This window comes from Pan paniscus, chromosome 5, assembly GCF_029289425.2.
Source record: "Pan paniscus chromosome 5, NHGRI_mPanPan1-v2.0_pri, whole genome shotgun sequence".
Taxonomy (NCBI): Eukaryota; Metazoa; Chordata; class Mammalia; order Primates; family Hominidae; genus Pan; species Pan paniscus.
In genome coordinates, this window is record NC_073254.2 from 26,898,130 (window position 1) to 26,916,527 (window position 18,398).

General features: G+C 36.8%; 1 protein-coding gene across 3 annotated transcripts in view; it reads left to right on the plus strand.

The window, feature by feature from the left end:
* The window catches only part of EDN1 (endothelin 1), a 98,253-nt gene that overhangs the window by 44,504 nt on the left and 35,351 nt on the right, over positions 1–18,398 (plus strand). For all 3 annotated transcript variants that reach the window (XM_063605153.1, XM_055113188.2, XM_057302439.2), the window contains 2 exons: positions 13,140–13,230; positions 17,882–18,025. The gene's annotated coding sequence lies outside the window, so the exon portion shown is untranslated. The remainder of the gene's footprint in view (positions 1–13,139; positions 13,231–17,881; positions 18,026–18,398) is intronic.

Below are 18,398 nucleotides of genomic sequence, written 5' to 3' on the forward strand. Positions count from 1 at the left end.
GAGGAGGAGGGGCTGGTCTTGATGTCTCAGGGGCAGCAGAGGCGGAAGAGGTGGAGGAGGTGGGAGGGAGGCAGGAGAGGCAGGCACACTGGGGGTAACTATTACTAATGAAAATCCTTGTGCAAGTGGATCTGCACAGTTCAACCCATATTATTCAAGGGTCAACTGTATTCCTATCTGTACTCAGGACTGTGAGTTCCAAGAATGGTTAACAAGTCCTGTGTCTTTCAACCCAATGTCTGTACTGGTGCCTGGCTCAGAGGGGACACAACAGATACATGAATGCTGAATTAATACATACATACATAAAATGAATGTGAGAAGAATTTCCTTTTCTGATGGTTTTATAAACTATGAGCTACTTGAAGGCAGATTACATTTCATCTATAGTTATATCCCCAAAAGCCTATAGTTAGCAAGAAATTAATGTATTTGTCATGTGAATGAGTAAACTGTACCATAGTGATTCGAATTTAATTCACTAAAATATAACATTCTGATTTGAAAATAAATAAAATTTCTTTAGAAAAGCTTTTGTTGGATATAACCTAATTTATACAAATATTCTTTTTTTATTTGTCAATTGAGAAAGTATTTAGTTACTCGTGATGGAAACTTTCTCTTTTTTATATTAGAGATGTTATCTCACTGCAGAATATAAGTTAAGACTTGTAGCACAGCCATTCTGATAGATTTTGCTCTCAGAATTCATTTATCCTCTAAAAAGTATTGAGGATCCCAGGAAGCTTTCATTTGTGTGGGTTACATTTACTATATCAAAGAATATATTTACTATATCAAAAAATATTTTAAAAACATTTAAAATATTTATTTGTTTAAAGCAATAATAAACTCAATACAAATTAAATAAATTAACTAATTTTAATAAAATTAATTATATTTTTCTATGGATCTTTTGCCCATGCATGATTTTGCCAGGTAATGCATCAATCATTTGGAAAATATTAATTCATTGAGTGAATATTTGACCTTTCAAATGTTGGCTATACAATATTTTGAAAAATCACATTTGTTACTATCACTGATCTCATTAGAAAAGTCTTTGAGGCATTGGGAAGCTGTCTGGTTTACACAAGCAGGTACAAGTTTACCAAAATTCAAAGTTTTGCTTGAAGGTTCAAATGTTATTTTCAGCAACGAATAATGTTTGTTATTTTCCTTGAAGTGACAGGCTCTCTATTTAGTCTCAAGAAAAATTTGTCAAATAGCCAAGGCTGAATAACAATAGTTTGCAGTCAGTTGTCTTTTAGGGAAAAAATGGTTCCATGCAAAAATAGGCTATTTCAGCCTACAACTCATAGCAAGTGTGTAAGTATTAGAGTATACTGTAAGTGCTTCATGCTCACAATTACTACAAATGTCAATATGGTAAAGAAGGCAAATAACATCTTAATATTATTTAAAAAATAGTTTTGATCTTATGCTCCTGCGAAAGGATCTTAGAGAAGCCCAGGGGTCCACAGACCACACTTTGAGAGCCACTGCTCTAGGGTATTCTAACATTAAATTACAAGACTCATTGACCCCACATAGATGAAATTTACAACAATATGGCTTTTAATTAATCAACTTTTCCTGCAACTTCTACCCTATCAGGAACAAATAAGCCAAGAGCAAAATGTTACAAAAGATTGTGATAACTGAGTTTAAGATCAATGTACGAGAACTATCTTATCAATATCACCCATAATTATTAGTGTAAAGAAGTCACAAAATGTCTTTTAAAAAATTCTACCCCGAAAACATTTCAGAATGTAAGAAGTGGCAATAATTATAATAAGTGGCTACAAACTCCACTTTGAATGCATTTTCAGCAGCTTTTTTCCTAAACATTTATCACGTATTATTTTATTTTAACATGTCTCTGTGATATGGGTACATAGGACTTGATATCATCTCTGTTTTAGAGATGAGGAAACTGAGAAAAAAATGACTAGATTCACCCACCATTGCCTAGGAAACTGGCGGTGGAACTGGGTAGCTCTCCTGATGAATATTTCAATGCCTTTTCTTTTTCACCCTGTGGAATCACTTGGCCAGCCAGACTCAGCAAACACGTTTCATGTCAATAAAAAGAGAATATTCCAATGAGCCCAGTGACTTTGGAAATCCCTAAAGTGGAGTGTTCCAAGTAACTGAAAACCTGGGGGGAAAGAGTGACCTCTGTGAGCTTTTCCAGCTTCCACTTCTGCTGATGGGTAGGAAGTTCATAGGAAGGAAGACATTCTCTTAGCCTGGGCTATGTCCCTTGCTAAATTTAGGATTCCAGATTATAGAAACACCCTCAGATGACCAAGCCCTCCACCCCTGATGTTCTGGGGGCTCTCATTCTGAAAGAACAAATGCATTTTTCCTTCCCCTTTGGAACCAGATAGTAAACTTGGCCAAGGAGCCTGCCAGCCACTGGCCTGGTGTGAGTGAGTGGGGTGATTATTTGGAGATTTAGGCAGAAAGTGTTGAAGGGAAAGAGGCTGTGGGTGGGGAGGGACAATCAGCTAAAGAGATGGGAAGTATCATCCTCTTGTCTTGTTAAAGCAGAAAACTGTTTAAAATGTCATGCCCATATTTACTAGCTGTTTATAGGTAACAGAATCTCCTCTGTGTGTCGTCAGTGAGTAATTGCCATAACAATGTTGTATTTACATGACCCATATTTTACCCCACAAAGGCAGAGAAGAAGATCCTTAAAGAAATTGCATATACCTCTATGGTGTGTAGAGAAGAACAGCAGCTTTCCTCCCTCTTCCTACTCATATGGCTCTTGAAAATGCTCTCAGCCTCTTCCTTTAATAATTTCCATCATGTCCTCCTCTGCCCTTTAGATTGTAGCACACGATTTAAATGGAAGGTGCAGGGGAAGTGTTTCTGAGTGGTTTGCCTGACTCAAGCCACCTGGTGGGCAAGGGGCAGCATCTGAGGGGCTTCCTTCCACAGCCCGCCTCTTAGGGCCCAAGAGATAACAAGACCACATGCAGCTCAGATGCAATCACTTCTTAACATAGCTCAGAGGCAATCACTTCTTAACATTTGAGAAAACTTGCCTGGGTGAAAAACCATTTTCCCAGACAGCAATTTGCCTAGGAGTTGCAATGACATTGTCCTTCTGTGCCAAGAATATCAATCAGTTCAAAAGTCCCTCTCCTGAGAGCCACTGGCAAGATCCTGGGCGTGCACACACAAGCAGTATCTGTAACCCTGCTGCTTGGGGTTAGTGTAAATGTCAAGGCTGTGTATTAGAATTAATTGTTCTGCCACTATCTGCTCTTCCTTTCTCTTTTCCTCCTTTTGTATAATCGTTTGCCTTTTTTTTTTTCTCCCTCGATCTTGTTGTTTCTAGCTTTATTGTTCTCAGTTTAGACTTGTGAGCCTTTGGGATGAAAAGTGATGTAAACTCTTGGAGAGGAAAGAACCCTGGATCATAGGCCAGAAGGCCTAAGTCCCAGTAACACTGTCATCCGTTAGCCTAGTCACACCACTAACCTATCTCCACCTCAGTTTTCCATCTCAAACTGGAGATAATAATCTGTATATTGATTGCTTTTTGAGACCCTTGTAAGAATCAATTGTTATTATGTAGCACTATTGAACATATGTATTTACTTTCATTACAGTACCTAGAACACCAGCTGGTGCATAGAAGGTGCCCAATAAACATTTGTTGAATTGATGACTATATTTGGAAATATTTTGTAAACTATGAAATCACTACACACTTGTTTTTATGACATTTTGCATAGATGATGCTACTAGCCTGCAGTGCTCTAGGCCTTGGGTTGTGTCTTGTCATGTCGGCTGTGTAAACAGGCTGGCTCCTGCCATGCCACAGGTGGCTGGGGATCTCTTTCCAGGCCACAGCATCTACTTGGTTTCTGTGATTCCAATTCCTGTGTGGATCTGACCCACTAACTAGAAGTTTGCGCTAAGTGAACCTTGGTGTGTAAATGTTGGTGCTGGAGGGTGAATGTGGGTACCTTGAAGCCCTGGTCTTATAAATGAGTAACATGTTTCTGTATAACATGGAATGATACAGATGATGGCATTGAGAATCCTGTTGGTCTCGGAAATTTCAAGGGAGTTCTAGTTCTAGACCAGATCAAACAAGAGACAATGGAAGATACCAGTATTTGGCAAAGGAAAGACATTTAGAATTTAGAAGTATTCTAAAGGATGATTTCTTTTTTTTTTTCTTTCTTTCTTTTTTTTTTTTGGAGACAGTCTTACTCCTTCACCCAGGCTGGAGTGCAGTGGCGTGATCTCAGCTCACTGCAAACTCTGTCTCCTGGGTTCAAGCGATTCTCGTGCCTCAATCTCCTAAGTAGCTGGGATTACAGACATGCGCCACCACGCCAGGCTAATTTTTGTATTTTTAGTAGAGATGGGATTTCACCATGTTGGCCACACTGGTCTCAATCTCCTGACCTCAGGTGATCCACCTGCTTTTGCCTCCCAAAGTGCTGGGATTACAGGTGTCAGCAATCACACGCAGCCCTAATGGATGATTTCTATTTACATCCTTCTTATAGACTGAGACAGATCCCCCTAAAATTCATGTGTTGGGACCCTAGCCTCTGTATTTGGAGACAGAGTCTGTGAGGAGATGTTAAAGGATAAATAAAGTCATAAGGTTAGGGTCTTAATCCAATGAGGCTGGTGTCCTTATAAGAAGAAAAGGAGATACTAGATCTCTCTTTCTCCCTCCACTCTTGTCTTCTGCTCCACAAAGGAAATATCAATGGATATTCCTCACAAGTCTAAACTGAGAACAGTAAAGCTAGAAACAACAAGATCAAGGGAAAGAAAAGGCAAAAGATTATACAAAAGGAGGAAAACAGATAGGAAAAGCATAGTGGCAGAACAATTAATTCTAATACACAGCCTTGACATGGAGCAAGAAGGAGGCTGTCTGCAAGCCATGAAGAGAGAGCTCTTACCAGGAACTGAATCGGCCACCTTGGTCTGAAACTTCTAGCTTCTAGCTTCCAGAACTGTGTGAAAATAAATGTCTGTGGCTTAAGCTACCCAGCCTATGGTATTTATTATGGCAGGCCAAGCTGACTAATACAACCCTCACCTCCTCTGTCTCATTTCTGGGTAGCTATCCTGAAATTCATGATTCTGACATTCTCCTATATGCAAAGAACATTGAAGTCTATGAGCAGACTGAACGTATATGTCTGAATATCCTTGTGAACTAAGCATGATGGAAGAGAGGAGACAAGAACAGCCACACTCCACTGAATGACAAGTCAAAGATTGCAGTGAGCAACTCTTTTACCTGGCTTGCCTGAGATAATTTTGATACATTACACTAAGCTTCAGGAGAGTGAAAGGGTGTAGGTTATGTCAATTAGCTTGTGGACTTTTTGCAAACCATGTGATTAAGGCTGGTGACATTCTGCATCAGGTTTTAACAAAACAAGATTTCTAAAGTTAGTTTGGATACATTGATTTTTCTTACACCACCACTGTTGCTAGTTGGGTGTATTAAGTGATATTATAGCATACGTGCAAAGGGAAATGATTATTTGGGACAGTGAAAAAAACAGTATATTCAATGTGATGATAGAACAAGTGTGAAGGCTGAGTTTGGCAATTTTGGGTTTGATCCTCAACCTCTAATTTTTGCAAGTTTGGAGCCATGATCTTCTAATTATTTAGCACAAATGTTGAAGAAGTTAGACACAAATGAGTCAAAGTTAATCTATCACATTCATTTTTAAACTTTAGTGTTTCTACGAATCATCTGAAGAGCTTGTTAAGAGCCAGTGAGTTTTCGGGTGAGCCGCAGATTTTGTATTTCTAACAAGTTTCAGCTCATATCAATGCTGCTGGTCCATGAACTGTACTTGGAGTAGCAAGGGTCTAGAATACTGTGTGTCAGATGGAAAGATGAGACATTTAGTTTTTCTCCATGAATAAAATACGTGAGATTCAACTGTTGCTTTGTTTTGCAATACTATGGGATTCCTCTCTAAAAATTGTTCAAAATCTCATGCTTTGAAGAACTACATTATATGGATTGTAAAATGACTTAAGCAGGAAGTACTTGACATGAATATGTGCTTAATAAATATTGATTGGTTGATTTCTGAAAAGTAGATCTTCAGAGATGTAAGGCAAATGTCTTCCAGTAATATAAAATGATACATCCCTACTTAGGGGATCTAGGATGCTATGCATTGAGACAAGACAAAGTTTATGGTGTCAGAGCCAGAGAGAAAGCAAGGGTGATCTGAGCCCAGCAACACAGCTCCATTGTAAATAGCTGCTCACCTGGGGCAAAGAAGTGCTATAGGATATGATAAGGAAGGTTCATTTCATCATTTTATGGCTGTGTACATCCTGGAGTGAAGGAAAGGCATTAACGAGTTTGGTAAGAGCTGGCAAAGCCAGAGTCCTTATTTGCAAGGCATGGTAAGCCTATGGTTGTGTTATCATTTACTTCATTGTGATTTACGACAGTCCTACTGCTGATTATACCTCTCTGACCCCCTCAGGGTTGGTTGGAAGTTGTTTAGATCCTACCTTTTTCTCTCCAGACACCAGAGACTGCCAGAACCACGCTCACCTGTGAGTGAAACAAGCAAATTCCCTGGCATCAAGGGGAAGTTAAAACTTCTATTTGAAACAACTTTTTGAACACTTTTGGCATATGTGGAAATGTACATATACACACACGCATATGTATGTGGATTATGTAAGGGGTTATAATAAAGTAAAATTAAGATTCAAGAGCATTTTTGACTTTAAGAAAAATATTCCTGACCCATGCACTCTTATGTAACCTGATCCCTCAGAAGTATACAAGATAAATCAAATTTACAGAGTTACAAAAAAGTGTTCACTGACTGCTGGAAAATATATGATGTCATATTTGTGGTTAATGGCCTAAGTTAGATTAAAAAGGTGCACTTTTTTGTATTTTGATGATTTGTCCTTTGTTTTTTCTGTTTTAGTTAGACTTGACCATGGAATTGATACTCTGTCAATAAATTCTTTATCTTTCACTGTTGCCACTGGTAAGAATAGCTAAAGGTTTTGCAGGATAATTGCCTTGAAGAAGGTATTTTCAGAATCCATTTATTTCAATTATTTGCCAATATTATTCAAAATTTCTTGTCTTCTTATCACTATCAATGAGTAGAAATTTTCAGGATTGCTAAGAGTTTGTTATGCTTTGTGGGAGAAATTCTGTGTAAGATTGAGTTTTGAAAAAATTCCATGTTGCATAATCTGGGGAAATGCCTGTTCATGCCTATATCTGAGCAAACTTTGTAACTTGTTTATAAAGGAAAAAAGATTTGAAATTTAAAATTTGGCAATTAGGAGCACATTAACTCTCCTTGTCTACAATTTTTATCGCACCATAAAAATACACTTTTAAGAAAAAAAAATAGCATTCCTTTTAAAGGTTTCTTTCAAAAGATATCCCTTTAGGAGATGGGAGTTAAATAACAAAATCAATTACTCTCTTTGTTGGGTAAGTCAAGGACTCCCTAAGCCCAAATTTTGAGTGCCTCTTGGCATCTTTGTATATAACAACTGGAGGTTATCCACACATTAATTGCCTCTAATACTATTCAAATGCATAATCAAATCCAACAAGTCATTTCTGCTTAACTGATGCAACACAGATGATGCCATGCTTCCTGAGACTGAAAGGTTTGCTAAGGAAATTGCCTCTAAAATTATGGCAAGTATAAAATAAAGGACTATTAGAGGAGATACCACCTTAGCTGCTGTACCTAGGGATACTGATAAAGGATATATCACAACACTCATTCATAACTGAAAGGATATTAAAATCCAAATAAAGCAAAAGACCAAAGATAACTTAAGCCATACCCCAAAAAGCTAATTAACTAATAAGTTATTTTACTGTTGAATAGAATGAAGAGATTAACGGTAGACAACTCTTTAGCTGGAATATTGGAAAGACTTACACAATGAAAGCAATAAGTGACATAGATCTTGCTAACAATCAATAAAGCAAGTAAAGCCAGTTGGCACACTGTTTAACGTGAATCAATGTGAATGATATCTCATCCAACTTGAGGTGTCATTCAAGAAGGAATACTTGCTATTTCTGTCTCCTAAATTTCCAAGAAGACATTAGAAGTGTCTAAAATGAGCACACTCTTAGGTGACCCTGATAGAAGTGCATTTTATATTTACTTGTGAAACGTGCCCCAAAAGTTAAAGAAACCAATAACTCATATAAATTCTTGGGTTTGCAGGATGTCAGATTAAAAACAAGAAAGAGCTTCCTGAAACACTAAAACTCCCTCCACTTGTAAGATAACAAAACTGGCTGAAATCTTTTCGAACCGATACGGCCAGCTGGAGTTTGCACAGAACAAGCTTGCTGATGTCACAGCCTGGATTTCCACTGCACGTTTTATATTAACTCCTCCCCAAATTTGCACATGGGACCTATAAGGAAGCACAAAGGGATGACTGTGCGTGCCTGAGGGTCTTTCAGACCTCTCCTTTCCTCCCACCAATTACCTGCTAATCTCAGAATCCGCCCTCTTAAACCTTTTCTAGTAAAAGTACTGCCTTAAAACCAGCACAGAGAGATGAATCTGAGCTTGACTCATATCTCCTTGTAAGTCAACTTGCAATAAATAGCTTTTCTTTCTCAAAAACTTGGTGTTATATTATTGGATTCTAGCACATTGGGCAGCAAGTTCCTTTTGCCTGATAGCACTTTTGTATAAATGTGTATGTGTAAGGATGCAATTAACAGCATCCTTTTAGGTTTCTGCATTTATATTAGGCCAAATCGATATACCTTTTAGATATTGCTGGACTTGGATTCAATTTGCTTTGTTCTCCATTTCATTTACTAAAATCTGGGTCTAATGTAAGAGTTCTTGGTATATTACATAAACATAAATCATTGCTGCTGAAGTTCTAATAGGACTCTGTTGCTACTTGCAGAAACCAGCTTTGAGGTAGTCAAGGAAAGAGGATAAAGAAAAGAACAAAACTGAGGTTTTAATTTCATACATGATTTGTGTCTTTGACAGTGCTTTTGTTTCATACAAAACACAAACGAAATAAAAATTTAGGTTCCATTTCTGTCCCTTGCCATGTTAACTGTCCAATATAAAAAGAATTGAGCATTATGAAGTAGGGTTCTGCAGCTTGCTAGATAATAAAGATATTGAAAGAAGGGTTCAATTTGGGTTGGATGCCAATAGTGGTGAAGCATCCTGCATGTTCACGTTGGCTCTCCAGAACTTTCAGGACTTGATAATTCTGCAGGAACGCAAGGTGGGGGCCTGACTTCTCTTAAGCCACACCAATGCCAGTTAAATTTGGGATTGACAGAAAAGTAGAGGAAGAATAGTTAAGTTTGCATGAACTTCATTTATGTCTTTTTTTTCATGTGTGTATTCATGCAGTGTTCACTCCCTACTCACTATAAGCCACGTGCTCTGCAAGATACTAGGTATACAAAGATGAATAAATTTGTCCTTGAGGCACAAGTAATTATAAAGTTAGAAGATAAAGAAAAAAATATCCAACCTGTATTGAAAAAGAAGAAAAAGAAGAAGAGGAAGAGGAGAGGTAGAGGAAATCACCTATGAAGTAACTGAAATCCAACTAACCTCAGAGGAGTTCTTTAAAACTCTGCATGCCAAAGACAATGAAGCAACTAACAGAATTATAGGGGAAAAGTTTGTGACCAAACTATAATCTATTCTTTGTGGCGAGGACCATAAAATATAACCCCACACACTCAAAGGAAAAAATGCTTGAACACATTCTATAGCCTGCCAAGATTTTCATAAAATGAAGAGCTTAAATTGAGTTAGAAACAGACTCCCAATGAGCAATGAAATCAGCAATTTGAAAGATGCATGCAACTGTCAAAAAAGGGAGAGAGAAGATACATAATGAAAAAATAATCCCTTTTTCAGTAATATTTTCAGACCCCCCTCCTATATGCTAGACAGCATTCTAGTCAATGAGATTACAACAGTAAATTAAACAGACAAAAATTAAGCAGAATGCAAAGTCTGCCTTTATAAGCCTATATTCTACAGGAGAATCAGAAAATAAACAAGATACAAAAAATGCATAGTATGAAATCACATAATACCTCAAGTCTTAATAGCAAAAACTAGCATATGGATATAAAAGGATAGAAAAAGTGGGTGAAAAAGGGATAAATTTTTTAGCTTATGTACAAGAGGAAGAAAAGACTTTAATTTCCAGGAATTTACACACACATGTGCACACACAAAATGTAGGGTAGAAAAATTATTGCTTAGACAAAATAGAAGTCAAAGGGAACAGCATTAAATAGGACAAAAAGAATAACTCATACTACTACTACTACTAATAAAAGTCAACACATTCAAAGTCCATCTTCTTATTCTTCATCTGACTCAGTTTCTGCTCTTGCCTCTCTAAGTGAGGGTATTGTCCTACTGCCCCCAAAGCCAGGCCAAAAACCTGGGCATCATTCTTTACTCCTCTGTCCCTGCGCACACCCAATCTACTGCCCGTGACGTTTTGTTTTTCTACCTCCTAAATACATCTCAATCCATCTCCTTCCCTTTGTGCTTTCTGACATTTTGCTCATTTAGAACACCATCATCTCTTACCTGGCCTTCTACCTCAACCCTCTAACTGGTTCCCTTGCCTCCTGCTTGTTTTCATCAAATCTACTATCCATGGGGAGCTCAAAACTATCTTTCAGTCTACCCATCTGATTATAACATTATTCTGTGTAAAACACCTTTGGCATCCCATTGTCCAGAACTCCTTAATGTCACCCTCTGTAGTTTAACTGTTGATTATCTCTCCAGGCTGGTATCTCATTTGTTGCTTTTTATATCCAGCCACGTGAGCATTTGCAATTCCCAAATACTGGGTCAGCCGCTTTCTCACCTTGAGGCTGTTTCCCTCTGCCTGGTACCCGCTCTTCTTCCGTCTCCCTTTGCCTGGCCAATTCCTATTGAGTTTAGACACCACTTCTCCTTGTAAACCTTTCCTCACTCTCCACTCTGCCAAATCTGGTCGAGTTCCTATTCTGAGTGTTCCAACAGAACCTTGAACTTCCCCTATCATAGTACCTTTCCACTTGATTATAACAGCCTGTTGATATGTCTGGAGTCCCCACCAGATTGTAAACCCCATAAAGCTGTGGACCATATCCCCAGGACAAAGATCTATCCAGAAGGGGTTTTAATATTAAATGAGAAATATTATTTAAAAAGAAGTAAGAATGTAACCTAAGAATTTGGAAAAGAGAAAAATAAGCCAAAAGAAATCATCAGAAGGATTTGACCAAGATTAAAAGAAAATAAATCAGAAAGTAGAAAAATTGTATTTCTTTGAAAGAAAACATGCACATAATAAAGTGCATAAATCTGTAGCATTTTATATATAATCAAGAGAAGTTGTATGCACTCAATTGAAAAATTTATGAGAAAGGACAACAGATATCAAGGCTATTACAAATTATGCTTATGATTTAGAATAATTTTTAAAATGGCAAATTTCCTATCTAAACATAAATGATCAAAATTGTCTTAATAATTAAGAAATCTGAAATCTCCAGTAACTCAGAAAGAATTTGAAAAAGTACTCAATAATTACTTCAAAAAATGGATACTAACCTGGGCAACTTTACAGCTTTCACATTTTCAAGAAGCAGGTAATTTCTTTCAGATAAATTGTTCTGTGGGATAAAACAAGATGAAAGAAATTATCAAATTCATTTTATGAAGATGAAATGATTCTGTTTCAAAAAGCCAAATAAATAACAAACACAAAACTCTTGAATTGAATAGTAATCTTATTTTTGAATACAACTGCAGAAATCCTTAAAAGAATTACAATTTCAAAACAATAGCACCTTCATAAATTATCCACCACATCCAAGTAGGGTTATTCCTGGAATTCAAGAATAGCTCAATCAGAGAGAAATAGGTTAGCATACTACATCAATGGATCTAAAAAGAAAAAAATTATAAAGCTCATTAAGTCATTTCAATGCCATCTGGAATAACAATTCTTAGAAAACTTAAACACAAATGGCATTTATTCAAATTGTCAGTGATATCTGATGGCTAAAGAGTAGAGGTACTCTCTCTCATTAAAAGCAGAAACAAGACCAGGAAGTCTAATATCACCATGACTATTTATAAGAATGCTGTGAACATCAGTTTGGGCTTGTATTTGACCAAAGTCTGCCAATGTGTTTTTGCTTTGATTTTGGCTGTGGAAGTCTGAAGAGACAAATGTCTGCTTCAACTGGCTTTCTAGCATCCCTGAGATAGTTCCTAGTCAAGGATCATGTGACTATTTAGGTTACCATCACATGTAATCATTAATGATTGGGAGTTCCAATATTAACTGACAGACCAATAGTCTAAGCCCTATAACATCTTCATTTTTATAGGTCAAAACAATTGAATATCAGCTATTTCTTATGACTTAGTCTAAAACAAATATTGAGAGAGAGTGTGTTTGCTAAATAACTTTAAAGAGGACAGTAAATCTCTCTAAAGATACGTTGGAATGTCTCACAAATAAGCCAGGTTGTTACAAGGTACACAATAAAGAGGGATCTGCTTCTAGTTTCAACTGTTCTTATTCAACCTGGATAAGGTGCTTAGGAACCACTGTAACCCACTGTAACTCCTCTAAAAAGCTGGCACAGGAAACAAGACTGCTTGGCCAGTGCAGTAGCTCACGCTTGTAATCCCAGCATTTTGAGAGCCCAAGGTAGGAGGATCATTTTAGCTCAGGAGTTTGAGACCAGCTTAGGCAACAAAGCGAGAGTCCCATCTCTACAGAAAAATAAAATAAAATAAATAGCCAGACATGGTGGTGCACATCTACAGTCCCAGCTACTTGGGAGGCTGAGGCGGGAGGATTGCTTGAGCCCAGGAGGCCGAGGCTGCAGTGAGCTATGATTGCACCACTGCGCTCCAGCGTGGGCAACAGAGTGAGATCCTGTCAAACAAAACAAAACCGCAAAACAAACAAAAGACCCCCCCCCCCCCGCCCCCTAAAACCCAAAAAAGACCATTAGGCACCTGAACTCAAAATGTTTAAAATGTTTTTCCTCACCCACCCACCTCTACCCTCCACAGTGAGCCATCAACCTAATTACAAGAGAGAGCAACAAGGCCTGGGGTCCCTTTGCTGGAGCACAGTCCCAAGGTGCATCCGTCCATGACCCAGGTAAGCATGTGTCTTCCCAAGAGGCCAAAAGCATGGAAACCAAACTGCAGACTTTCTCCCTGTGAGCTCCCGCATGCACCAAGTGATGCCAGCTGAGGTTTTCTTGGGTCTGTGACACAACAATATCCATTTTGAACCATCCAAGGTTTATAAAAAACATTAATAACAATATAATAGAAGGATAGAATTAGATTGTACAGTAGTAGTAATCTTTGTAGAATTGTTTGCATACTAGTACTCATTGTCAAATAAAATAATCATTAAGAACCCTATTTAATTTGCAGTTAATGAACTTTACTTAAGCTGTGACTATTTCAGGAGTAATGGTCCTGCTTGGAAATTCTTCACATTCTGTACAGACGTATTAAAGGCAGAATAGCACATTATCACCTCAAATTTTCATGAGGAGGTAAAACTAAAATCATGTACAACAATCTCAATGACTTATATCGATATAATGAAGAGTATGAAAAAGAGAGTAAGAGAAAAATGAGGAACCAAAAACACATTTGATGTTGCTAATCTAATTTCAAAATAGCAGACTTAACAAGCATGCTCTAAGAAAATAATCCTATATATCTGAGTCTCCAAGGCCAGATATATTTAAAAGCCTGTTGAAATGATTTATGCAAACTGACAATTGAAGCAGTTGAAGATGAAGGATTATTCAGATTTTCACAGTCTATGAAGCCTAGGTACAAATCTCTTCTTTGTATGCATTTTACTAGAAAAATTTCCTAAATTCCATTCTGCTGGGCACAAAAAGTTATTGACAAACTAAATGTGCCCTTTCTACATCTTGTGTATCAGTTGTTGGGACAAGCAGGACCCACCAGAAGTCCTTTAAATTTAATAGGATTCATGGTGAGTTTATGCTGAATTCGCTAGATTTCTCTTTTACATGCTTAATGAGGGATTTTGGGGACACAAGCTAACAAAATAATGAGTCTGGCTGTGGAAATATCTGTAGAATGGAAAATCAGTAAAGACAATTACAATCAACAATGAGTACACATGATGAAGGCCTCAAGTGATTTAGGAATTGTAAATATACACTATTTTAATCATAGTTTCCAGTTGTGTTTGGAAAATAATTATGACACAGTGTATTTTAACAGAATTACCTATCTTAAGAAAGATTACAGGACTCTTCATTTCTTACTCTTTGATTGAAGACAAACTACACGGAGTATAAGAGGTTTTGGAACCGGTTTGTCATGCTTATAAAAGATAAGGAAGCCCCTCTCACATGTAAAAAGGCTGCTCGAACAAAATAAAGCCTCAATATTGTATGCTGCAGATAATAGTCCCAGTCGTCCCAGTCTAGCAGGGAGTATTACCCACCAACTATTTTTTCAGAGAAAGTAGTTTGTTCTTTGCAAACTGCTCAAGTAATAATCAAACTGAGGAGTGCAAAATAATTCTGACATATTTGCACATGAGTGCAAATAATTCTGACACAATTACTACTATTAAAATACTCCTATCACCCTGCTTTGGAGGAAATGCTGCAATTAGTATACAGACAGTGTATACTAATTAGTATAATTGCAAGCGGAGGTGCAGAGGGAAAATCAGACCTTATTCTTTTATTTGAAAAGCTGGCTGGGTGTGGAGGCTCATGCCTGTAATCCCAGCACCGAGAGGCCAAAGCCGGCAGATCATCTGAGGCCAGGAGTTCGAGACCAGACTGGGCAACATAGTGAGACCTCCATCTTTAAAAAAAAAAAAAAATTAGCTGGTGTGGCGGTACATGCCTATAATCCAAGCTACTCAGGAGACTGAGCAGGGAGGATGGCTTGAGCCTGGGAGGTCAAGGCTGCCAGTGAGCTGTGATTGCACCACCGCATTCCAGCCTGGGTTTCGGAGTGAGATCATGTCTCAAAAAAAAAAAAAAAAAAAAAGCCAATTACATTCAGTTGCAACATTTCTAGATCAAAGGTTTGAGGACATATTTTCATCAAAGGATTTATTTAAATGTGAAATATACTAGACATCAAAGTATAAGTGAAGGTAAAAATCCGAAGCGTGATTCTGAAAGTATTCGGAAAGCATATCCTTTCAACTGTGTGTGAACCTTACATTGGTGAGGCTGTATCAGTGGAACTGCATCATCACCATTGACCAAATCTTCAAGGCTAGCAGTTTAAAACAAAGTGTCTTTCCCTTCTTTGGTACTGCTAGAGAGAAAGGAAAGCCCACTGACAACATCTCTATCTCTATCAGCAGTGCCTATCTTGATAGAGCTAGACAAGACAGCTCCCTAACACCATGATGAAATTGAGCATTCATTCAACATCATCTGTGTGCAGCATGGTACCCACAGGAGCAATCTAGTGACTAACAGGGCCACGGAATTTCCTGTCCTCAGCCATAACATCAAATTTAAAAAATTAAACTACTAAAAATGTTAATGACATTTATAATGATCATTATAATTCATAATATAATTATGGTAAATTTTGGGTTAATTATATATTCCTGTCATTTATTTTATGTTGATAATACATGATGTTGGCTAAATATTAATTCTTAACATTTGGCCTTTCTGTATTTCTTTAAATTGTATGGTCACTGTCCTTTTACTTAATAGTATCCTGAAAATACTGGCTAATGCATTAAATCATGAAATAGAAATGAAGTATAATTCCTTAAGGAGAGGACATAAAATTAATACTATTTACAGATGACACAAATATAATGCTAGGAAACCTATGAGCATCAACTGGAATAGTTTTAGAATTAATGAGCATTCATTAGCAACCTAAAATGTTAGCAGCATAGAGATTTAAAGTAAGATTTAAATAATTAATAATATTAAATAATAAAAAATAAGATTTAAATAATTAGAAAGATTATTATAAAAAGAAAGAACTTTTACTAGTGAAAAAAATGGGCACTGTAAAGATGTAAATACTTCTTAATTAATTTGTTGGTTTAACAAACTCCTGGTCGGATTTCCAGCAGAATTTATTTTAGAGCTTAAATATCAAAATATCATCTAGAGAAATAAGTGGGTAAAAGTGGCTAATTTTTAAAAATCAAAGTGATGGAAAGAAAATTAATCTTTCAGATAGACACTGTATTACAAAGTAACATTAAGTAAAATGGTATGATTTTACTGAAAGAAAAGGAAAGATAGCTCTCAAACAAAATAGATAGAAATATATTACAAACCTATGGAGAAGGGAAGGAATTTGTTGTAAATACCTTAAGGATAATTAGTTCTTTAGGGAGAAACAATCAAGAACCTCCTCTCTTTCATCTACCATTAGTTGAGTTAATATTTAATAAGAGCTTGTAGTAGTGCCTGACACAAATATGCTTTATATAGCTATTTATTAAATAAAGAAAACAAATAAGATACCAAGATAAATCTAAAAACTTTAAAGTAAAATAATTAACCCTATAGAAATAAATACTGGTGACTTGAGAATTTCTCTACAAAAAAAGGTAAAAATTGATTTATTTAGTACATTTGTTCCATGCCGGAAACAAAATAGAAAGCAAACAAACATCTGGGTAAAATATTTCTTAGCAAACATGGTAGACAAATATATAAAAAACTCTTAAAAAACAATAAGAAAATTAGTAAGAGTTCTTGTTAAGTAAAGAACACAAACAGACAAGTGACAAAAATATGACATTCTGATAGATTTATGATAATAATACTTATTCAAGGTCATACCATTTTTAAAAATTGGTGAAGACTTCAAATAATCTCCATATTTTAGAATACTGTTAAAATTTTAAAATCAAAAGTAAGGAGCTCATGGTTAAAAGGATCTCATAATGAAATTCAAGCTTCTTGCCTTCTCCTCCCTACTCTGAGTTCAATTCTCTGAAAGCAAGTACTTAACTTTGTTGCTTCTTATATTTACCTTCATGTCTGTGAGTGGTACACATAAACTGCTTTTCCTATTTTATCAGTTTTATACCTTAGATATTGATTTCTGCAGTAACAAATGAAACTTCAGCTCTCAGTGCATACCTTCCTCTTTTTCCCATTCTACCCATGTAATTATATCACTTTCAAATCACTGATGTCACATAACCACATAAATATTGTTCCCTGCGAAACTCACTAATGTTTTACGATTATATGCCTTTTACTGTCTTTTGCCCCCCTGTCCCTCTGGAGTTTCTGATTGCCTTTATTTTTTTATAGCACTAATTGCCTTTATCATATTGTTTTTTTCAAACTCTTGATTATATCAGGTGTGTTAGCAAATTATCTCCTGGACTTAGACCACTGTTCCATAAACCTAGATCTTTTTGCACCAATCTTGGCTACTTGCTCTGCAAAGATTTGTTGAAATGCTGTATGAAAAGAGGGAGTGGTGAGACACTCAAACAGTGCTGGTAGAGTATAAATTGTTACAACCACCCTAGAAAGCAAGTTGTCACTATATGACAAAAGCTATAAACATTCAAAGACTTTGACCCTACTTTTCACTTCTAGAAATTGCTTCTAAGAAAATAATCAGAAATGTCATTCAGATTTGTGTGCAAAGATGATAACTGTAATGATGTTTATGTGAAAAAGTGGAAGTAACTTGAGTGCCCAGTTATTTGTGAGTTGTTAATAGATTGTGGAGTACTCTAGATTCATTAAAATTCATTGGTAGAGCACTTTTGAAATCTGCTTCAGGGAAACACCTCGAAGAGAAAAGTAGCTATCTTCAAGCAACTAAAACTGAAGTATAAAAAGAGAACCATGTGATTCAAGCAAGTCCACAACAGAGCCAACAGAGTTTGCTTTCAAAGGAATCTGCAAATTGAAGGATACAAACAGGTACGCTCCGAAATCTCAAGGGTGGAATTAATTGCTGTAGTGTGCCTGTGCACATGGGCAACCCTATGTAGCATGCATGTTCCAGATGGGTAACAGGTGCTTGATTTTTTAATGTAATGATGGTTGTGCTGCTCCCAAGCAATGAGAAAGAGGGCAGCTGTGGATGAATGGGCGTAGAGAATAGGTAAGGATGTGAAACTGACAAGGAAGGGAAGAGGTGTTATTAAATAAAGGCTGAATATTCACACAGGGGATACAGAACACTTCCCCTAATGCTAAGGTGCTGAGGAAAGGCTGTGTGGGAGATGAGTAGATGCACCTTGAGAATTACAAGGGGAATTACGTCATCAGGGGAAATCCAGGTTTCACCTGG